The sequence below is a fragment of the Labrus bergylta genome, chromosome 2 (genome assembly GCF_963930695.1).
Source record: "Labrus bergylta chromosome 2, fLabBer1.1, whole genome shotgun sequence".
Lineage (NCBI taxonomy): Eukaryota > Metazoa > Chordata > Actinopteri > Labriformes > Labridae > Labrus > Labrus bergylta.
Window position 1 is genome coordinate 13,835,460 of NC_089196.1, and position 21,459 is coordinate 13,856,918.

At 38.3% G+C, this 21,459-nt stretch overlaps 1 long non-coding RNA gene across 1 annotated transcript; it reads right to left on the bottom strand.

The window, feature by feature from the left end:
* Positions 1 to 136: 136 nt before the first annotated feature.
* On the bottom strand, positions 137 to 2,664 carry LOC110002458 (uncharacterized). The gene is made up of 2 exons (XR_010668985.1): positions 1,113 to 2,664; positions 137 to 493 (listed from the first exon to the last, which is right to left on the bottom strand). It is a non-coding gene; the product is annotated as an uncharacterized lncRNA (long non-coding RNA).
* Positions 2,665 to 21,459: the final 18,795 nt, after the last annotated feature.

The window sequence follows — 21,459 nt, forward strand, 5'->3', positions numbered from 1 at the left end:
ATAATGTTTTTGTTATTTGGTAAATATAAATAAGAGAGGACTAAAAATCTGTGGGCAATGCACACAATTACTAATTGTTATAACCATTACCAGTACAGGTCAATTACAGGTAGTAAATGCAATCACAACAATAGAGTAGAAGAAAAGGATATCTGTTTTATTATGTAAACTGGTCAAAACAAAAGACTTCAAGGAACTCAACATACAAAGTCAACTTGAAATGGCACAAAAATACCGAACAAAACCACAACAAGTATGTATGTACAAGTCTGTAAGACACTTTTTTACACAAGGCAACACACCCTGTAGCCAGGATACTGTACTTGTGTAAGCATCTCTGATTTTCCAGACGTAGCAGCTTTGATTCATTACTCTGTTCTCTTCTCCCAAGCAGCCATGCTATCATAACACACACTGTCTATATGCTGCAGGCCTGTGATGCTGCTCCACTCCGGGCTCCTGCTCATCACTGATGGCGAGTTGAAGTTGAATCCTGGAATAAAAGGAGAACCAATGTTGAAAAACAAAAACCTCATACACTTATTACATATACATGGTCGCAGACTAGTAATAATATTGCCCAAACAAGATGGGAAAGAAACTATTAGATAACAGAATGAACATCCTTGCAGATTATGTATGTAGCGTAATTAAATTAAGATGTTATATCTTTATTTGACCTCGGATTAAAAGAAGGGGGCACCACTTCCTGTGAAAGGAAGAAAATAACTTTAATGGTATTAATTAATTAATTAATCTGTCAGTTTCATATCTTGAAAGAAGTAAGTTCTGGAAATGTTAAACAAGAAAACACACAAAGTCCTGAATTTTGTGTAAAATTTAATATAAAAGGGGTAAACAATAATGTATAGATGAAACAGATAAAGAATATGATTATTATGATCAGGATAATGCAATTATAATGTATGGTGATATTATATATTTAGTAGGAGATAAGACGCGGTATTATTTGAATAACTTAATCAGAAAATGGTCAAAAAGAAAAAGTTGATAAAGGAATTTTTGGATTTTATTTGGATTTAAAGGAGGGCTCTGAATAGACACGACTCAAGACTCAATCTTCCAACACCCCCAGCCACCAGCAGTCTTGCTGTGAGATGTGTTCAATTGAACTCCGCCGGCTGGTCCCGCGTTTCAGTCTCTGGCAAGCGGTTCTTTTCAGGCCCAGAGAGGTCCACGGGCCAGATTAGATGCCTTGACAACTTGGTCGGAGTGTGCAGCTGGGATGGAGATTGTACGTCGGTTCAACCGTCGTCTCAGAAGCTTCAAGAGGATCCAACAGGAAAAATATTAAAGAGTCTTTTGATACGTCGATGTCCAATTCAGATTAACCGGGTGGCCATCTTGATGAATCCAAACTAAGGAATTGGCGTTCAAAATTGAAGAGCAAAGACTTTAGAGCAGAAAGTTCAAAAACCTTGCTTGAGCCAAAAAGAACTGATATTTCCAAAAATTGTGCGTGAAAAAGAAAGTTCGGCAGCGAGTCGTCTCTACGGCACAAATTTAAAAGAAGTGATTTGGATGGGCCAAAGTCCGAAGAGAAGCGAGCAAGAGCTGAAGCTCTAAACTTCACAAACCAAAAAAAATAACTAAAACTAAAACTTCTGAGCTCAGTGTGAACTCTTATCAGCTGGATGAGGGAAGAGGGGTCTGCATGCAAAGAGGGGTGCTGCCCACGGGTGACTGCCCACGGGTGACTCCCCACAGGTGACTCCCCAGAGGTGACTCCCATTCTGACCGGAGGACAATTGTTTAAACTTTCTTATTGAGTTTACTCAATAAGATTAAGAATAAGAATCTAAACATATATACGTCACCATATATTCATTTCGATATTATTTCTATCAGATCTATGTTGATTTAGGTTCACGTCATATATTTAGACAAACATTTCTATCAGATTCATGTTGAGATGAAAATCACACCATCTGGGAACATCCTCAGTTCATCCCAGCCTGTAGGTGAACAAAACCATGTTATACAGTCAGCATTCTTAATAAGACATATTAATAAAGTAGGAAAATATTGGTGTCTTTAAATAACACCTTCTATAGCTAATATCAAAGAGTATGCTTTATACCACATCTAAATGTATAATTATGAAGGTTATGTATTCATGGATATTCTAACACTAGATGGCAATAGCGCTCCAGGTCAGGTTCTGTTTCCGCTCTGTTGTTTATTCCAGGTGTTGTAAAAGTTCATAATATCCTGTCTGAGAGGGAGACTTAAATTATTGATCAGTTCCTTTGTTCCTTGGTAAAAGTAAACAACATGTTAATCCACAGTCCTGAGTCCTGCAGGAAGAGTGGTTGTAAAACGTGGCTGCTAATAACGGCTACATGTATAACAGATTTAGACATAACGTGAGGCTGCATCATTTCCGATGTCATCGTTGTCTCACGTTTAGCAGCTTTACCGGGAGCAGAAAGTAAACACAAGTTATGTCTCCGGTTTGCAAACAAGTGGATAAATATATCCATCTTACATTGTCTCCAAAAAGTTTACAAGCTTACAAACTGATAACTAGCATGTATACATATAGCTATTTATCTACAGCCTATAGATATCATGGTAACAGTTGAATACATATACTCATACTAAACATCGGACTGCAGACATCCAGGTTTTATCAAAATCTGGTAATATTACTGTACCTTTTGAGTCGACATGGTTCTTTATCGTCTCACGGCGTCTGTGCCGGCTTCCTCACGCTCTGCTTGTCAACAAATGCATGTTGTTTGACAGTTTTATGACAGTGCAGTTGCAGTCAGAGACCTGCTGTTGGCATCAAAGCGCACCAAAACTGAAAAGTTACATATTGGGGCTTTAAGTTAAAGGATCCTGTTTAAGGCCATGTGTCCAAAGCTCTCTGTGGAGCCCAATATATGCTCATTGTTTCTTTTTGGCTTAAAATTATTCTTATACTTGACTTGTGGGCTAAAACAATTCCTTGAATCACTTGAGTAACTCGATAATAAAAAAAAGAGAGGCTTTGTTTGAATCCGGATTGTTATATGCTAATATGGAATGTTTATATGGCATGCTGCTCTTAAAGTGCATAAATACAATGTATGGTGATGACCAATGCATCCATTATTCAGAACACAGACATTATTACTCTGTGTAAGAAAGTAATCTCTTTTTGAAAATCTTTTTGACTTATTATTTGTTTATACTTATAACGGGGGGAAGGGAGATAGATCTTTTGTGGGCAAGCTACATTGACTTTCAATTAAGAGGTCAGTGCACTGCGCTCATTAGAAACAGTCCATTTGCGCGTTTTAAAAGCAAGAAGACAGGAACTTTCAGAACTATCTTCTGCTTTTTCTATGTTTATTTCTAGGATTTGTTGGTTTCAATGAGAAATGGCTTAAAATTACAGCCATGAATTCAGACAGTGACTCTCTCAGTAGAAGCAATGTCTGTCACTGTGGATGTGACAGAAGAAGGAAAGAATGTAATCCTTGAGAAGTTGTCTAACTTTTACCTGATTAAAGTTGAGTCCCTTTCACCCTGTTGTTCCCCCCTTTGTCCCATCGACAGAGCCCTCTGTCCTGCTGCTGGACAAGGTAACATGATGTGCTTGCAAGCACGTTGTTCAGACTTTTTTGACTGGGGTGGCCCAGCCCTGCCTTATGCAGGGGTGGCATGAAGTCTGTGTGCATATACAAAAAAGCTCATCATTATTATTTAGTTTTTGTTGAAGTTACCGTATATTACATTTGTTTCCTGCCCTTGCTAATTCAATTTGATTGCAGTGAATAGAGTGAGCAGGTGTAAGGGATCCTTTCAACATAGTAAATTATGTACATCTAATGAACTTATTTTATGATATTTACTGAGGCCTAGTAATAAGACAAGATAAGATGTAAATTTGCATTTTTACTGCAGCAAAGGCAAAAATACAGCAAAAACTGAGATTAGCATCTATAAAAACCATGATATGTAAAAATAGGTTAACAAAAAAGTTAAGTACGAGGAATTCCCTTTTTGTCTCTTTTGGCTAGTGTAGTGGTTTTGAATGACGTATACATTTCTGTACAGTTTTAACTTGTCATTCAAAACCCACATGTATTTCCCGTGGTAGCGTGTGAATTCTTCATAAAGGTGCTTTTAAAATGTAAAAAAATAAAATGAAACTGAAGTATATTCAAATGACATACAAATCATAGGACAGTTTTTTTTTGAGTGAACTATTAAAAATAATTTTTCATTCACTATGCAGTGCTCATAGGAGATTGGTTTCTGATATTACAAAAATGTATTCCATGATTTTGTAAAATTTTACTAAAATTCACTGATAGATGCAAAGGTCATCGCAGACCTGGGAAGAGTCATCTTGGGATTGTAGCAAACACAAGCTTTAATCTTTTTTTGTCATTCGGGCTTTAATAAGGGTGGGAAATGGATGCTAAAATTTGTATACTCCATTTAATGATAATTGCTAATACAGATGGCTGACATTCTCATCTTAAAAACTTGTGAGCCACCATGTAATCAAGACATTTAAGTGGGTGAAGAGTTGGACATGTGAGGATTACAGTAATATTGACTACATAACACACCATATGCATTAAGTCTAACTTATCTTCATTGAACAGTAGTATCTGTTTATGGTCTGTTTTTCCAAGTGGTAATGGGATTAAAGTAAATGTGAGTGCTATTTATATTAACACCAAATGTTTCTCCTATTTTCTTGTTAACTGACCGCTAAAAGGGTGTACTATGATGATAAGTATTATGTACAAATTGTATTTAATTAGTTTTATTTTATGGTTTGGGGTTACAATTTGTAAAACACATCTAAAATCAAATACTCCCCAAACCGAGCCCTCTTTTTTTAATGCGGTTCAAGTTTTAAAGGTAATTCAGTAAGTATTGTTGCTTTCATTCAAAGTTGTCCCCAGTTTCTTTGTGAAGTTAATCTCAGTCTTCTGTTGTGCTGTCAACAGAAGGTGCTATGGAGACAGTTACCATGTCAATGTCAATAGTGCAATGAAAGTGTAGTCAGGGGCACAAGAAAACCAGAGGCATCCAATGTGGACTACAACAGAAATATAACAGAGAAATGAAGCGTGAGCTATGATGGCAGGGAAATGAAAAGTTCTTGTCCTTTAACGTCGGCAGAGGTTAGTTCCTTGTAGCTGTATGCTTTTGAGCTTTTACCTTTTTGACTTTTATCATTGTGTATTCTTGGCATGCAGGCGGAGTTACAAACAAAAGTCCACTTTCGCTTACAATAGTGGTGTGCGATAAGACAATTTTACATCGTGAAGGATTAGATTGTGTTGACGATATGCCAAAGCAGAGAGATCGTAGGATCCTACACAGATGCTCCCCCTTTTGCAGCTGAGCGGGGTTCATCGCTGAAAATTATTACGAAAGAGTTAGTCTGTATCATTGAGGTCCGGACCTCGGTTGTTAAAAAATATTTTGAAATGTGCAATCATTGAATTCCATGCATAGATTTTCATGCTTGCTGCTCGAAGTGATGTCAGTCAGCAGCTCCCACCTCTCGTCAGAGTGAGTAACCTTGGTGACTGTCTGTCTATCAACGATGTCCTGCCCCCTCTATGAATACAACTGTTCTTTCAGTAAAACTTACTTTGACCATGTGTCACAGAACAAACACATACTGGATTATGTTTGATTATTTATTTTTGACGGTTGCTTTGTAAGTAAAGTAGTCCAACAGGAGATGTTGGCAGCCTGTTCTGTTAGAAGAAGTAGCCTACAGGAAACACAGAGTTATTCCTATGGAAGATGAATCACTGTCTGTGAGTTTTGGTAGTGGACACATTTTGTCAGTCTGTATCACACTCTCAGTCACATTACTGCTTACGATTCTCATTAATGTAGGAACAACTCTGTGTGGTTTGAACCTCTTAATATAAAACAGAGAAGAAACTGGCTGTTAGGCGGTGCCTGATTACATTTGTCCATTATAGATCTTGGAGCGCCATTTGTAGCTTAACAGCCAATGCAGCATCATTTCACACAGAAACCCCATAAGTGCTGTCCTGCACTTTGAAGATGTTCAACAAATATCTATTATTTGAAAGTCATTTTAGACTTGAAAAATTGTTGAGTTAAACGCAAGGTAAAATTCAGTACTATTAAAAAAGACTTGTTCTTATGCAATTGATCTATTAATAACAAAGACTTATATCACATCCTTCAGTAGAAGCTCATTAATCTATGCCGTGTATGTGGACCTAGCTGGTTAGGTGGTATCTCTGCATTGGAAAAAGGGTGCCTTGGTCAAGTCCAGTCTTTATTAAGATTAATGAACAGCTTGACATTTTTAGTCCTCTGTCTGAATCGATAATTTTAATACTGACGAGGGCCAATGGGAATCTAAGCTTGCAGAACACACATTGTGGCCACAGGGCGCATGTTAAATGTCCAAGTGGTAATCAATATAAAGAAATTAGCTATTGATCTCTTATAGTTTTGTAATAGGTTATCTATTGGTTTGCTCTTTCGAAAAATTCCAATATCAGTCGGATGGAATTGTGTTGGTAATATTGCTGTTGGGTCTTTGGATGCTGCTTGAATGCGTGTGCAGGGTCACATTCTAATTAGCACAGAGGGCAGATTGTAAATAAACATATTGAGGGAAATATTGGTGATCTGTATCGGCTCTACAATTCATAACAAATGAGGCTGGGAACTTCAGGTTGGTTTTATGCTGGCTTAAAGCTGACTGCAAGATTCATATTTTATAAACACATTTTATTTAAATCGCTTCCACTATTTTTTATCATCCTGTTTGTGAGACAACATCTTTAATTTCTTTGAGCTCTTAGCCTACAGTTAAAGTTTTGAAGTAGAGACCCACAGCCCTCGAGTCATACTGCCCACCTCCATTGGTCACCCGTTGACTTTTAATCAGGAGTTTTTCAATCAAACTAACACTCCACTTGGTTTATGTACTCAAAAATATACCACTGTTTTCTTTAAATTCACGATAATGACCTAATGAGGAATCAGGAGTAGTTTGGTTAGCGTCGCTGTACCCCTGCACAGCTTGCAATACACAACGAAAGGGGGCAAATTTTCAGTTGCATCAGGTCGCGCGCAATGTTAGATGGTGGCAGCTGCACATGCTGTAATGATGGCACTTGTGTCATCATTTTATACATGGAACGTAGTAAACTTAGATGAAGAAAAAAAGGTATCTAAAGTGCGTCTTATACACCGGATTTTACATTATGTATTTTTTATGTCTGTGGTGTGACTATAGGTTATTAAAAACTGCTGCTTTATAAATACCTAACCGTACTCATTCAAATCCGGGACTAAAGTTCTTAACCCAAGCTCTAAAAGAGAAAACTATTCATACAAAGTTCTTGTTTTGGAATAAAATTTTAGTTAAAATGATTACCATGCAAATATGTAAGTTTCCACCGCCACTTAAACAGATTTTGCTGTCTTTTTTTCAGGACATGCAGTGTGAGTTTGAGATGGATTTGCTTTGCTGGGGTAGTGGGGAGTTTGGCCAGACTGGACATGGCAGGCCAAAGAACATCAGTCCTGCGGAGGCCCATATGAGAGGGTTCACAGAAGTAAAGTTTGGAAGGGTGAAGTTGATGGCGTGTGGATCCAGTCACTCCATGGTGATTACAGGTACTGGTCCCTTTCTGCAGTTATTTTTGTGTCTTCCATTGCATGTTAGCACTATTTTGGAACGATTTAATGTTTTAGATTTAGATTTTGGTACTAAATTATTTTTAAGTTGGGCTGTCTCTTGTTCTTTCAAAGATTTTTATGTTGAATGCATCTATTGGTCATTTGTCCTGTTTAGTGAAAGAAAACATTGTTTAGCAGGTTAACTTGGCAATTGTTGCCATTCAGGGTACTTTTTTAGTTCACTCATTGTTTACTTTCATTCTTGTAAGTTGGGTAATTTCGGTAAATGCATTTTAACAGACTTTGGAGTAGCAGACATTTTTTTACACTCATAATGTTATATGTGTTGGGTAAATACAAAATGTGACATGAAGTGACGTGTCTTCCTCCCTGCCCATGAGGTTATACTGGCATACTTTTTTGCCAATTCAATAGAAACCCAGATGACAGGAAGGGAGGAAGCTCCTTTAGTACATTAGCGTTCAGTAGTCATAAATCAGTAGCCTAGATAAGTCTTATAGATCACCCCAACACAGGGATCTTATACCTCTGCTATCGTTACAGGGAATAGGTGACATTTTTGATTGATTAAAATGGTGCAGACTAGCTTAGGCTAAATCATGTTAAGTGATGTGACATTGCAGTTACACATATCATATTTCTGTCAAGACAATGATGGTGGAAGGCATTGTCAAGGCATGATATCTGACAATAGCAGACATTTGGGGGGCCAGTGTAGATTTATGGGAAGGTTTTAGTGGTCTGAGGGAGATGAGAGGGAGTAAAAAGTGGTCCTTTTTTTCTGCATTGTCACTTCCAGACTGACTGTAAATTCAACCCCAGTGCTGTTGGGAATTGGAGACATTTACACTTCCTGACAAATTGCCTGTTGTAAAAGTATTTACTGGTCTTGTCCTCCCTTTACTCTTGACCAGCTCGCAAACACACACATTGCTCACTGGCACAGAAATATTTACCAACAGCAAATTTATGTGACACATGTTTATGTGGTGTACCTGAGCTCCAGCCTTCAGCAAGCCATAATGGAGTCACATTCAGAGTGGTGGTCTCCTTTTAATGTTTTTAATAGATCAGATCTTGAGTAGAGCATAATAGTTTTATGTCAGCTTAATTACTTGAGATTTGTGTTTAGCCAGTCCAGAGAAAGACTTTTTTCCCCTCTCAAAAAGTTGGTCAAAGGTTATCATCCTTGTGATAATCATCAACCACATTCAAGCTTTAATTCATCTTTAAATGAAACTGATTAAAGGGCTTGTTCTTATGGCTATTGGTATGAACAGTTTATGTTTGGTTAGGAGTTTCAGATTGTAAGTCTGACAATGAATAATTGTTAGCGTGATTTATGACACATTTTTGAATTATGATAATTTGGCCATGATGGAACTTGTTTTCATAAATGCAACAACATTGATTAGTTAACAATTGTAAGACACACTCTGTCAGTTGTCATTTATTTTTTGGATTGCAAATGTATTTCTCATAAATGGGTAGATTATAACCTTTGAATAAACTCTTCTTCGTCTCTTCTGTTGACATTTTTGTTCATGTTCAGATATTGCTTCAGATTTGACTAAGTATTATAAACTGCTGCCACTGGGGGGCACTCTGAGACTGCCAATGAGAAAGTTTAGCAGAGGAGAGGAGATGGGGTAGGTGGGAGATGGGAGGCCCACACTTACCCCACACTCAGACAGAGCTATAATTTACTAATAGTGTGGAAGCCGCCATTGCTGTTATCTTTTAATAGATTCGTATGGGGGAAAGCAGGTGCCTGTTGTTAATGTGTCCAATTGCCCAAGTTGCCTACAGAATTTAAGGCATCCATCACTGTCGTCGGTGGTGACACCCTGTCGTTCTACTTCACGCAGCGGGCCGGTCGGGCTGGGCTGGTAACAGATGAGGCTTCTCTCTCCTCCAGACGCCCACAGTCACACAGAAACGACCGCCATAGTACTTGTGCATGCACACACATAGCTATAACATATTCTTAGAGGGCAAAATAAACTCAGTCCTATTGTTGTTGGAAATGCATAAAGTTATATGAAGAGCATTGAATAAATATAATAGAAAAAATAACAGGCTTTTGTACTGTATCAAACAATAAAAATCAATTTCAATAAGGGCTACAACATAGAGAAAAAATCATGCCAATGATCTCTGCAATCTTGGCCCCCATAACTTTGAATTCTTCAACTTCCAGCTGCACCCTTGAGCTTAGCTATGGGCACCATGTTGCTTGCAAGTTTGCCCTCCAACCTGAAAAACACCCAGTGCAGCTGTGTTTCTTTAGACCTGGCCTAAGACTTGGAGGGTATACAGAGGGGCCTGCTAATACCTTGTTAAAACTGTTTCAGTTGCTGGGTCTCTGCGAGGTCAGTGTCAGTACTGCTTTAGTTGGAGGCCCTTGATCTGTGGGATTTTCGATGAAGCCAAGGACTCATGTGCAAGCCGTTTGTGACCTATCCTCATTTTTTAGAGGGGCTCTAACTTTGGTGTTAGAGCCCCTCAGTCAGATTCTTTGGTCAGAAATAGTGACTTTGATTTAGGTTTTGATACAAAATTACGGATGATTATTATTGATCTTAAATTACTTTAAGCCTTTATTTCTTTAATTGTCTGACATGAGATGTTTGGCTTAAAGAAAGTATGCTATTTTTAAAAAGGGCAGAGAAGAATCTGAGGAGTAAGATTATCATTTTGTATTTCTCCCTCAATATTTATTTTTGTCCGTCTCTTACATTTAGTTGAATCTTTCTCGGCTTTGGTTTCAAGTGTTAAACAGTGTAAAATGCCTATGACCTAACTTTAAAACCTTCTCATCTGCTCTCTTCTTTTAACATAAAACAGAGTCCTCACTCTCATCGTAATTGTAATCATGTTACTTTTGCACTGTTTTCCAGTGTTTCCCTCTGAAAGATGTTGGTAAGCACCATTTATGAGTAAAGCTCAGTTGCCTTCGTCATTCCTCAGCTGTGAACACGTACCGGTAGTTCCCTCCTTAACCTAAATCAACAAATACAATACATTGCAGGGCTGCGCCGACATGCTGCACCTTAGTAACACAATCTGGAACTTTGAAAGTGTATTATATTAAACCACTTGTCAGTAGAAAATCTTTCAACAAACATTGAGACACGCATAGCCCAGTCTGTTAAATTCAGTCATGTCAATTAAAATAGATTACAGCCAACATAGTGTGTTCTAAATGACTTGGTTTTGAAATCTAATGTCTTTTGGAAAAAAATAAAATTCTCTAAAGTTGGCAGAAGACAAATAGAAACTAGAGATGCACCAATTGTGAAAATTGGGTGATTGTGAAATTCAGAGCTGATACTGATACAATGTTTAAAATAACAATTTTGCAGATACCAATGTTTTTTCATGACTTCTTTTGGTTTAAGACTCCCACAATGCCAACCTTTTCTCTTAATGTTTGACCAAGAAAACAGATCAGAGTTTGTCCAACAGGTGGCTTCCTCTTCCCAATTAAAAACATCTTCTCTAAAGCAGTATTGAGGTGCACTAGTTGCCAGCTTTAAATTGATGTGACACAACAGGTAAACATTGGCTGCTGACATCGGCTCATGCCGATATCGGCTGATACCGATGGTAAACTGAAGCATTGGTGCATCACTAATGGGAACGCAGGCAGAGAGACAGTGTCAAAGGTGTGCACACGAGTCTTCTTTTCAAACCACCAGTCATTGCCAGGCTTTGCCTCGAGGAAAGGGTTCATGCAGACTCGAGTGGCTTCTTCTGAAAATGTATAATTTGCTTTGACTGTCAGGAAACTGTTGTTAATATGGAGACCTATCTTCTTATTTTCGCTTTCTTCCTGTCTTTCTTTCAAGCCATGTGTGCCTGCAGGCGAATTCACCTATACCTATGTATTTTATTGTCTTGTTTAATGTTTGTCAAAGAATGCAATACTCACCATAATTCTAGGAAAGTATTGGCCATCCGCCTGCATGACAACTCCAATATGTCTGCTTTGGACCCAGCACAGAGGGGAGCTTTGGTAATAATTTGCCGTTTAGCTGTGCTGATGTTTTCCTACAATTTCCCAGTTGGAATAGGTGAATAAGTGGAAAGGGGGAGGAGTAGTGGGATAACCTCTGTCCTTGCTTCTCTTTCTAACTCATTGTTTTCTTTCCCCTTTCCTTTTACCCAACCTGGCTCTCTCCTAATTTTCCTGTGCAGATTAAAGGTTTAGGGGTTTCATTCAGTTGCTTTTTAAGGTTGATCGTAAGGACAGTAGTTTTAATGTTGCTTTAATGTTGTCTTAACTCTCTTAGTGAAGTATGAAGGACTTTAAGCATGTATGTCACCATCGTCTTCTTCGTCTGCCTCTGTCCCAAATAAAAGAAGAAAGGTATTGAGAACAAAAGATGGGGGAGAATCTTGCCAATTAGCAGCTAATGAGACAAGCTTGTGAGGATATCCAAATCCTCAACGTGTTAACGTTTACACCCACCCCCCCCCCACCCCCCAAACCTGCACCTCCCCCATATGCCCTTGCACCCAGCCTCTTGTAAGGCTGTGAGGGCACCTCTGAGGCCCTCTGCGTGATTATTCACACATGGCCGTGGCCCTTGTCCTTTAAGCAGCGAGGAGAAGAAGAAAGAAATTCCTTACGTATGGCTAATGCAGAATCTGACACATGGCCAAGGCTTCATAATTTTTTTAATATAATTTTTTACACACATACACACCAACTCTTGCAGATATTCTGTAGATAGACTGATTGATCCAAAGAGGCACTTTGCCCCTTGCAATGCGCTCTCAATTTTCCTTAATAAAGTAAAGCCAGAAATTGGGTGGGAAGGTTGTGGTTGTGGAGGGGGGTAAGGGAAACACATTTGATAAGTGAAAAATAATATGCCAAGAGAAAAACCAGTCATCCCAATTGCCTTTAACATGCTTTTTATCAGAGCTGTCTGTGTTGGAAGTGAAAATAAAATCTGCTTTTGTAATAGAGATCTTTGGACAGCCTTGAATGATTTGCCACTACTCTGTTCCGGCCTCATTTCTCCAGAGTATGTATTGGGAGTGTGTTTGGAAACTCAGTGGGGAAAATCAAATGTGAGTTGGCCTGGAAGTGTTGCAGTAAACAGTGAGAAAAAGCAAACACAGGCCAGATCGGGGAGTATCATGCAGAGTAATTTTTGGACTAAAAAGAGGAATTGTGTAATGGAACACCACAGAGTCCCCTCTCCAACGGGACCTCTAATTGATTCTGTGCTTCATTACGGGCTTTCTCAGGGAGCAATGGACATCTCACTTTTTTTATGAAAACAGAACAATACACATTGAAGGGGATGCCATAGTGATTACTGGGATAAAGTTCTCACTGCATTTGCAAGGAAATTATTAATTTATGGCTGTAGCTTTTTCTTAAATGGTATTCTTTTTTCATGGAGGTAGTGGTTTGTAAACAACCTTAACCCTTACTGATACAATTAAATGAAAAACAGTGAATTGAAAGTGAGAGGTTTAGAGCATGAAATAGTGCAGGGCTCCACTTGATTTGTTATTTGTCGGGGGCAGTACATTTGTGCATGTTAACTAACTGTGCCACTGGACTTGGCCTGCTCGTAATAGGGTTCCAGCGCAAACATTTTCTCTCAGGGATTTCTATTATTAATTCTGTCTGAACACATCCACAAATGAATAATGAAATAAATAATGAAAACGTTATTACTTTTGGCAGCTGGGTCATTTCTCGTTTCCTGCTTTTTCCTCCGCTTGTTTCCTACTAATTAACTTTCCAAGGAGTTGTCCTCCTTTTCATAAAATGAATTTCGGCAGTGTGGTGCACAGTCTAATGCAAAAGCAACAGCCAGAACAATACATAAGTCCTTCACTGGTTGGTCTTCATATAAAGGAAAAAAAAATAATACGAACCCCTTTTTTTTTAAATTGAACACAGCTGGGACATTGTTATTTAGTTTTGGCATAACAGGTTAATTTAGGAAGGTACACAAAATATGCATACACAAATGTATATTACTGACCACTGAACCACAGGACAGCGTATTTGAGGCTTTTCTTTTTACATTAAATTATGAAGAAGAACCTGCCTCCAGCGATATCCTTTTTTTGGGAAATCAAAATCCCTCCCTCCCTTCCCAACTCGACAACCACTCATCTCCCTCCTTTCAGATGCTTGCCCTATGCCCCGTACCATGCTGTTAAAGGCCTGTGTGCTGGGACAGAGGCTTGGCGATAAGTAGCCCTCATTTAATATGGATCTTAAAGAGGGCAATAAACCTCAGCATCAGTAGAAGTCCCCCCTCCCCATTCCTCTGGCATTACTATATAGATGACCCTTCTCTCTCTCCCCTCATTAGAGTCATTGCAAACTCTTCGAACGGCTCCTTCCTTCTCTCTGAGTTTTACTGTTAATTAGTTTGCTTTGTAAGGTTAGACGTTCGGACAGAGCAACTTTGGGAGTGTTTGGCTTCCATCTGTGTGCATACGGCTCTAACTATGTACAGATGGTGTGTGCTTACAGACAGGTTGCTTCTTTTGGGGGGGGGGAAGCACGAGAGACGGTTTTGGTTATTTTAAAAAGATTTATTGCCATTCTCACAGGTTACTGTTTGAGCCGTAATGATGATTGTTAGTCAGCTGTCAAAAAAGGATCATTTAAGGTAAAAGACAGGGGAGAGTATGTATATTCTTTTCATTTCACATTCTCAATGATAAATCATTCAGAAAAAAAACCTGTGAATTCCTGGGAAAGTTGCTTTGTTGAATTTTTAACGGTGTAACATATTGAACCAATTGTGCAGCGGCTACTTCAGAAAAGCTCTCATAATTTGGCCAACTTAAAATACCATTAGCCACTCAGTGAACCAGTGAACCAGGTAAGTAGAGAGAAAAGCAAAAATTGGCAAATAATTGCTTGACATGGTCACAAAATTAGCGAACATAATCAAATAAGTAGCTGACTGAATTATTTATGGCTCTCAGCACATTAACGTCTTATTGAATTTATAGGTTAAAGTTTTATTTTGGGACTTCAATAATTCAAAACAAAGAAAACAAAAAAACCTTCATCAGATCCTTATGAATGTATTTATTCATTACACAATTTGTAGCAGCTTTAAACAGAACATGTCTTTTAATATAACTTAATCAATCCTGTTTTTTCTTGTCCTGAATGCAAGGTGCCTCTTTCCAGTGGGAAACTCGCCCTTGTCACTTGCAGTTCAGTGCTCAATGCTTTCTACTGGGCATTGTGAATGACCCTCCCACAATTAAAGAAGGGTTAGCAAAATTATTGTTGGCCTTCTGCCACATACTTTATGTGACTTAGTGGTGGTCAGAGACAGATTGTGGGCCCAGAGTCCTTAAAACGTGACTTTTCCTACCAGCCCAGTCCTCTGAAATGTTCCCAGTGTAATTCAACCAAACCTAGGATGAAGTGTATAATACTGATATTGACCTTAAACACTGTATGTCTGCTTATTATTATTTATTTTTTGTTCAATAATTGTATCGGTTATAACAGGATCTGATGTTGTGGAAAGGTTTTTGCTCCAAATATGGTTTAATTTTTTTTAAAGTCATAAAAACAACTTTTTAAATCTATGTATGAAAGTCAGCACTTTTGCACAGGAAATGTATGGATCTTTGCATTTTTTTCATTTCATATTTAAAATAAATTACAAATGAAAGTGAGAGGAATACTTGCAACAAGATGTCAGGAGAAATTAAGTGCTTTCACTGAAACTTCACTGTTTTATCAAACACCGTCAAATAAAGGTATATTAACGATGATTATTTGCTGTGCTGACACCTTTTTCATGATGAAATGGAGTGTTGAGGCTAGGCTGAGAGGTATTGCAGTGCAGTGTCAGCGCTTATAGAGACAGAAGAGAATCCGTCATTTCATTAAATTTGCAACACTATTCATTATCATGTATTGACGCTTCATATTTAGTGAGACAGGTCACAAATAACAAATACAGACATTTCTGCTACTCAGTGCTATCCCTGCAAAATTGTTAAAATACTGGAAAATTAGAAATGCATGACAACTTAGATTACAAGATGCAGTGCATCTCTACAGATTTGTTTTTAATGCTCAGCTTGATTGAAACCATAAACCAAACCTTGACGGTGTGTCAGCATGCTGCTTGCAAGTGACTACAAATTAATACATACATTTCACTGTATGAAAAAAATAATTTACCAAATGTACAATACGGTTAAATGAAAGCCAGCTCATTTTGTCTTTCCTCTTAAAAACCTCAAACCCTATGTGAAAGTGAAGAGCATCCTCCTACAAACGTAGATGTTCCTGAGCCAAATATACGAGAGAAAAAAGATTGCTTTGTTCATTTACCCCTGCCCCCCCCCCCCCCCCCCCCTTTTCTCTTTCCCACTCTCCCCAAGGTTCTATTAGGAAATAGATCCCAGGTGTTCGATAAGCCTGTAGTGGACATGACAGCAGTGCAATCAAGTGTATAAATTTAATTGCAGGCTCATTTTGTGCCGTTTATTAGCCGTTTAGGGGCACATCGCTCCACTTGAACCCTGTTATTGCCAGACAGAACAGCTGTTTGGTTCCTTTTTAACTGTTTGTTTCATAGCATAGTTTTGAAAAAGTACAGTTAAATACAAAAGGCTGCCTATGAGAAGTAGGAATAACTCTTCAAAAAGATCGCGTCTGTCTGTGTGTGGTTGCATATGTACTCATGCACTGTTAAAAATCCACTTTTCTATCATTGTAAAATTTAATGAAGAAACAAATTGAATTTAATTGGAAATAAAAAAAAACAATTCAAATATAGTTTTTAAGGTTTTATTTACTGAAAGAATATCACTGTAACAACAATGTGTTTTGCATGCCATTGTTTTATTTGTATAAATAACATTTTGAGAAACAATATTTATTATTATATCAACTATACATGAAACATACTTGATATCTATAAAAGAAGCTTAACATGCACAAAAAACTGAGACACTTAGAGAGTGAGAGTAAATCTGTTTGCACAGCCTGTTTAGCTCTTGCTGAACTGGGTTTTTCTGCCTTCTGTTTTTGCTGCCCAATGGTGCCACGCACTGAGAGGACTGCAGATGTACTAGCTTTAGCTGAAACCTCCTTCTTATAAGACATCCCATTAATAAAGAAGCCTAGAAAAAGCCATGCTAATTGTTGCCATGCATTCGGTCCAGGCATTCCTATAAATCACTCGACTAATTGCAACAAATTGTGGGCTGACATTAAGCTATGATTCCGAACCGGCAAATATTCATCAACATTGCAACTAGCCCCATAAAGCACAGAGCTGGCCGTTTCCCCGGCCACATGTATATCTACCATTTTACTCCCCCATTATTTATGGATGTTTCTTGTCATCAGCATTTAAGTGCTGCATGGTGAGTGAATGAGACACCATCCTGTTTATTAATTAATTCCCCAGATAAAGCCCAAGTAGTGGCACTTGAATGACCAGTCACACCCTTTGTTTTCTGCCTGTCTTATATTTATAATTGTGTAACCTGTCATCACAGAATAATCTTGGAGTGTGGTAAATTCTGGATGACTTGGTTGCATTGGTTCAGTTATTTGCTTTGTCGGTACATTTCTGACAGTTTCATACTTTTTTCAGAAATAACAAGCCATTATCTGCAAGGGATCAGATGTGATGGAAATATGGGAAAAAAAAGAAAGAAAAATGGAACAGTCATTGATTTGTAAAAAATCAAAGTGTTCATGCAAAGTTTATCTCATATTAAAAAAATATGATTTTTCTACTTTTATAACCAGTGCCTGATTGTAATGAGGTGCTACCGCCAGACGGTGGCTGTAGCGCATCTGAAACCTCTTTGCTAACTGCCATTAAATATGAAAAGAAGAAAGCTATAGTGTCAAATGAGAAGAAATTATTCAAGCTTTTATTGTATTCGAATAATTACCAGTGACTTTAGAACAGTAATTTTCTGCCTTCTTCTTTTTTTAAAATCTTTGTATCCAAATATTCATTACTGAGGTAGGTACTTGAAAGGTCTTGATTCCTTGCCAAGCAGTCATATGTTGGAGCATTTAACCTCCCCTGCAATGTTTATTTTATGCAGACAAAAGGCTAGTTAAAGCTCTTTCTCTACGGTCCGACAGGCACCGTAACTGTCACTGCAGATGATCTATTTCACAGCCCAATGCATTACTACCTCTAATGTTTCACTATCCTGCCAATACACCCTGGTACTTTTCAAAACAGCTACTGTTGGTGTCAAAACATTGCTTAATAGGCTGTACCCCAGGTGTGCATCAGCAGCTTAAGATGTCGGAGCCAGAGGTCAACGTCTGATTTGTTATATGAGAATTCACAGGGAATTTTGATGTGGACTGATCAATTTCACACCCTAACATGCACATAAATCAATTCTACATCTAGACAGAACATATGCAATGCTGCAATGTTGTGTGAGTGTATCGCATACACACACACGTGCACAAACAGACTTGTGTGACTTTAATGCAATTAATCATAAATCTCTTTCAGCATTATGTGAGCATGGTTTATCCCCCCCCCCCCCACCCCACCCCCCCTCTTTTCTTACCTCCCCACGATTGCTAAGATCCTAGCTTGCTTGATAGACCACAATAGCCTGCGCCACCGTAGGGAATGTGGGTGAGGGGCTGGAGAGAGAGAAAAAAAACCCTCTTCCTTTTGACACTGTTAAACATTGACGGGCTTATTACCGTGTTCTATGATTCAGCTGGATGTGTTCAAGGATCTTCTTGGCGGTGAAAAAGGTCAGCTGCTCTTAGTTGTGCTCAGCTAGAATACTAATACCGTCCTTATTCAAATGATCAGCTCCAGCGCTTATTAAATTGATGGCCCAGGCGCTCTAATTTAATAGTGTTGCAGTCCAGGAGAGAGACACAGCTGCAGTCACAGGTGAATTAGGTGCTTCTGAGGCAAAGTCCAAGCAGGAGTCCCCTTTGCTTTTGGGATGCATTTTCCCAGCAAATTAGCAGTCAGTGGCAGTTGCACAATTAATTAGCACAAACCAAGAAAAGCTTGTCATTTAATAAGGTGCTTTTTTCTACTCACAACTCAGCCACACATCAAAATATATCCCCCTATCTTGCAATATCTCATTCCTCCCGTTTGTCTTTCTCTTGCTCGGTCTTTACTCCCTCCTCTCTTCCACTCTACTTTACAAAAGCAGAGGGAGGTGATCTATTAGGTGATGTACTTTAATACAATTGAATGTCTGGCTAAATGAAAGCTTTGGGTTGGATATTTCTTTCTGTTTTGTCAGAGTTGTAAAAGGTCCCTCTTGATTGGCTTAACAGAGTAAAGACGTGCCACTTGCTGATAAATTCTTTCCATATATAACTGTGATTGGAAGAAATATTTTAAAGATCTGGATACGCAGACATAAACAACAGTTATTATACTAGCATGGTTGTGTGTGAGAGGCCTGTGTGCTTGTGTATATCTTTAAATATAAGCATGCATTGTTTATTCTTTTAGTGTACAGATGAAACCCATAACACAGCACTTCTCTTTAAATGTAATACATTCTATAAGAGTCTCTTTGAAACAAGTAGTTTGCAATCTTGGCCAAATGTTAACATATACTTCACCTTTTAAATATGTTGATTAGTGCAAAGCAGAGTTTTCTAGGAGTAGTACATTATATTTTTTCAATGTTTCACTATTTTTCATCTTCTTATAAACCCTGTTTCTACAACAGTTATGATGAACGTTGTGGCTGCAACTTTCCCTGTGAAGGTTAGCATTGAGTGAAAAGCTAAATTCAACAATGTTTAAACTTCAACAAAGTATTTTCACTTACCGTAAAGCAATGTCGTCGGACCTGGAAATACAAGTATATGAAACACTTTGCATGAGTAAATTCACATGGTCTATTCATAAAAAAATGTCATTGAATTATACTAAATGGCTTACTCATGCATACGTATAGAATACAGCTCTGAATATATGTGGTCTTGAACCTTAGACTCTCTGTGGTTAGACTATCATGCTGTATTTCATAGAGACATTATGCATATCTTAATGTTTATGGATGACAACAGAAACAGAGAAACATTTTTCAATTGAAACCATTTTATCTGTAGATTAACTCTATCATGTAAGTTTACAGTTTGATGTCGTAAAAAACCCCTGTGTTTGTTCGCCTAATATATTCCTTTCAACATTTCCGTCCACTGTTTAGAATGCAAAGCATTTATTTCTATTTTATTCATCGATTTAAAACCCCTGAGTCGGCCAGAGTTGAATAATAGTTACTTGGTAAAATTACAAATAAAGAAGAGGAAGAAAATACAATTAATTTTCAGTAAACCTTTCTTGGATGTTGATGAGAGGCTTTGCAAGACAGCAACTTTTTTAAACTTTCCTTTTCGATAAAAATTGAAATATAGGGTCTTATTGCAACATTACAACATAATACATGTAAAATTAATCAAATAATTTATAAATAATTCTCAGTTTTTAAATATATCTAAATGTGTGTGTGTTTTTGAGTGAATGATTTAAGTTAGAATGAAAGAGTTTTCTTTTCACATTGTTCTTTGAGTAAGAAAGTGCTTTCATGCATTAAAAATGCAGTTTAATTATGGGACAGATGCATTCCTTTGTGATCTTGGATTATAAATGTTTACCTGAAACAGATGTAATTTTTTAAGACAGCAGTAATATAAAGCAAGTGGCTGGGAACCTGACAGGCATACAGTATATATTCTAAACAGCTTGTACACACATACACGATATCCACTCATAGGCACACATGGTCAGAACTGAAGGCTGAAGGCTGAATGCTGAACATGGAGTCCTGTAGGCCATAAATAAGAGTGGTTGGGCTCTATCAGCGCTGACAGAGGTCTCTTTCCCCATCACACACACACACACACACACACACACACACACACACACACACACACACACACACACACACACACACACACACACACACACACACACACACACACACATGAAGCCTGGCCCGTTGCCTGCTTGTTTCCCCCCTCAACTAATAGACTCTGGTGAAACCAGTCAGCATTGTTGTTCTCAGATTGATGTGACCTTGATGTCGTTTAGTGCAGTGATTTGTTTATTGGCACTTATTTTGATGCATGTGGAAGTGAGCCTTAAAAGCCCTACCACACACAAACATACTACCACACACACACACACACACACACACACACAGAGGGAAAGAGAGATAGAAAGAGAGAGGAAGACAGATAAACATAGAAAAAACAGAGCTGGAAAGATGGAAGGAGAGAAAAAGTGAGGGAGATGGAGTCAAGATATATACTCCCGGGGCAGATTACATAATACATCATTCACAAAGCATTGTTGCCAATACGTCTTTTATACTCCTTAAATTGCACTTGCCATCCCAGGGCCCCCTCTGCGCTTTGACAAACACATCAAAACACACACAAACATATTGTATTCTCTCTCTGTACAGTTTGTGTACAGTTAGTGGAGTCTATCACAGGCCTCCTGGGACGCTACTGTGTGTGGAGAGGAGCTGGTGCCGAGGAGTACTGTACAGTATTGATGGAGCTGTGTTTCTGTTAGGCAGTGAAAACAAAGTCTCCCTGATGCACAGTGGAGTGTAGGGGGATCAATAGACGTGGAGCGCTTCATTTCCTCAGGCTTCTACTGAAGAAACACTCACTGATGTGTCAGGGCTGCTGGAGTTGTTGCTTTGACATAGAGGAGACACTGAACCATCAGGTTGCAGTGCATGTGAAGAGGTGGAAACTTGCACACATTGTCT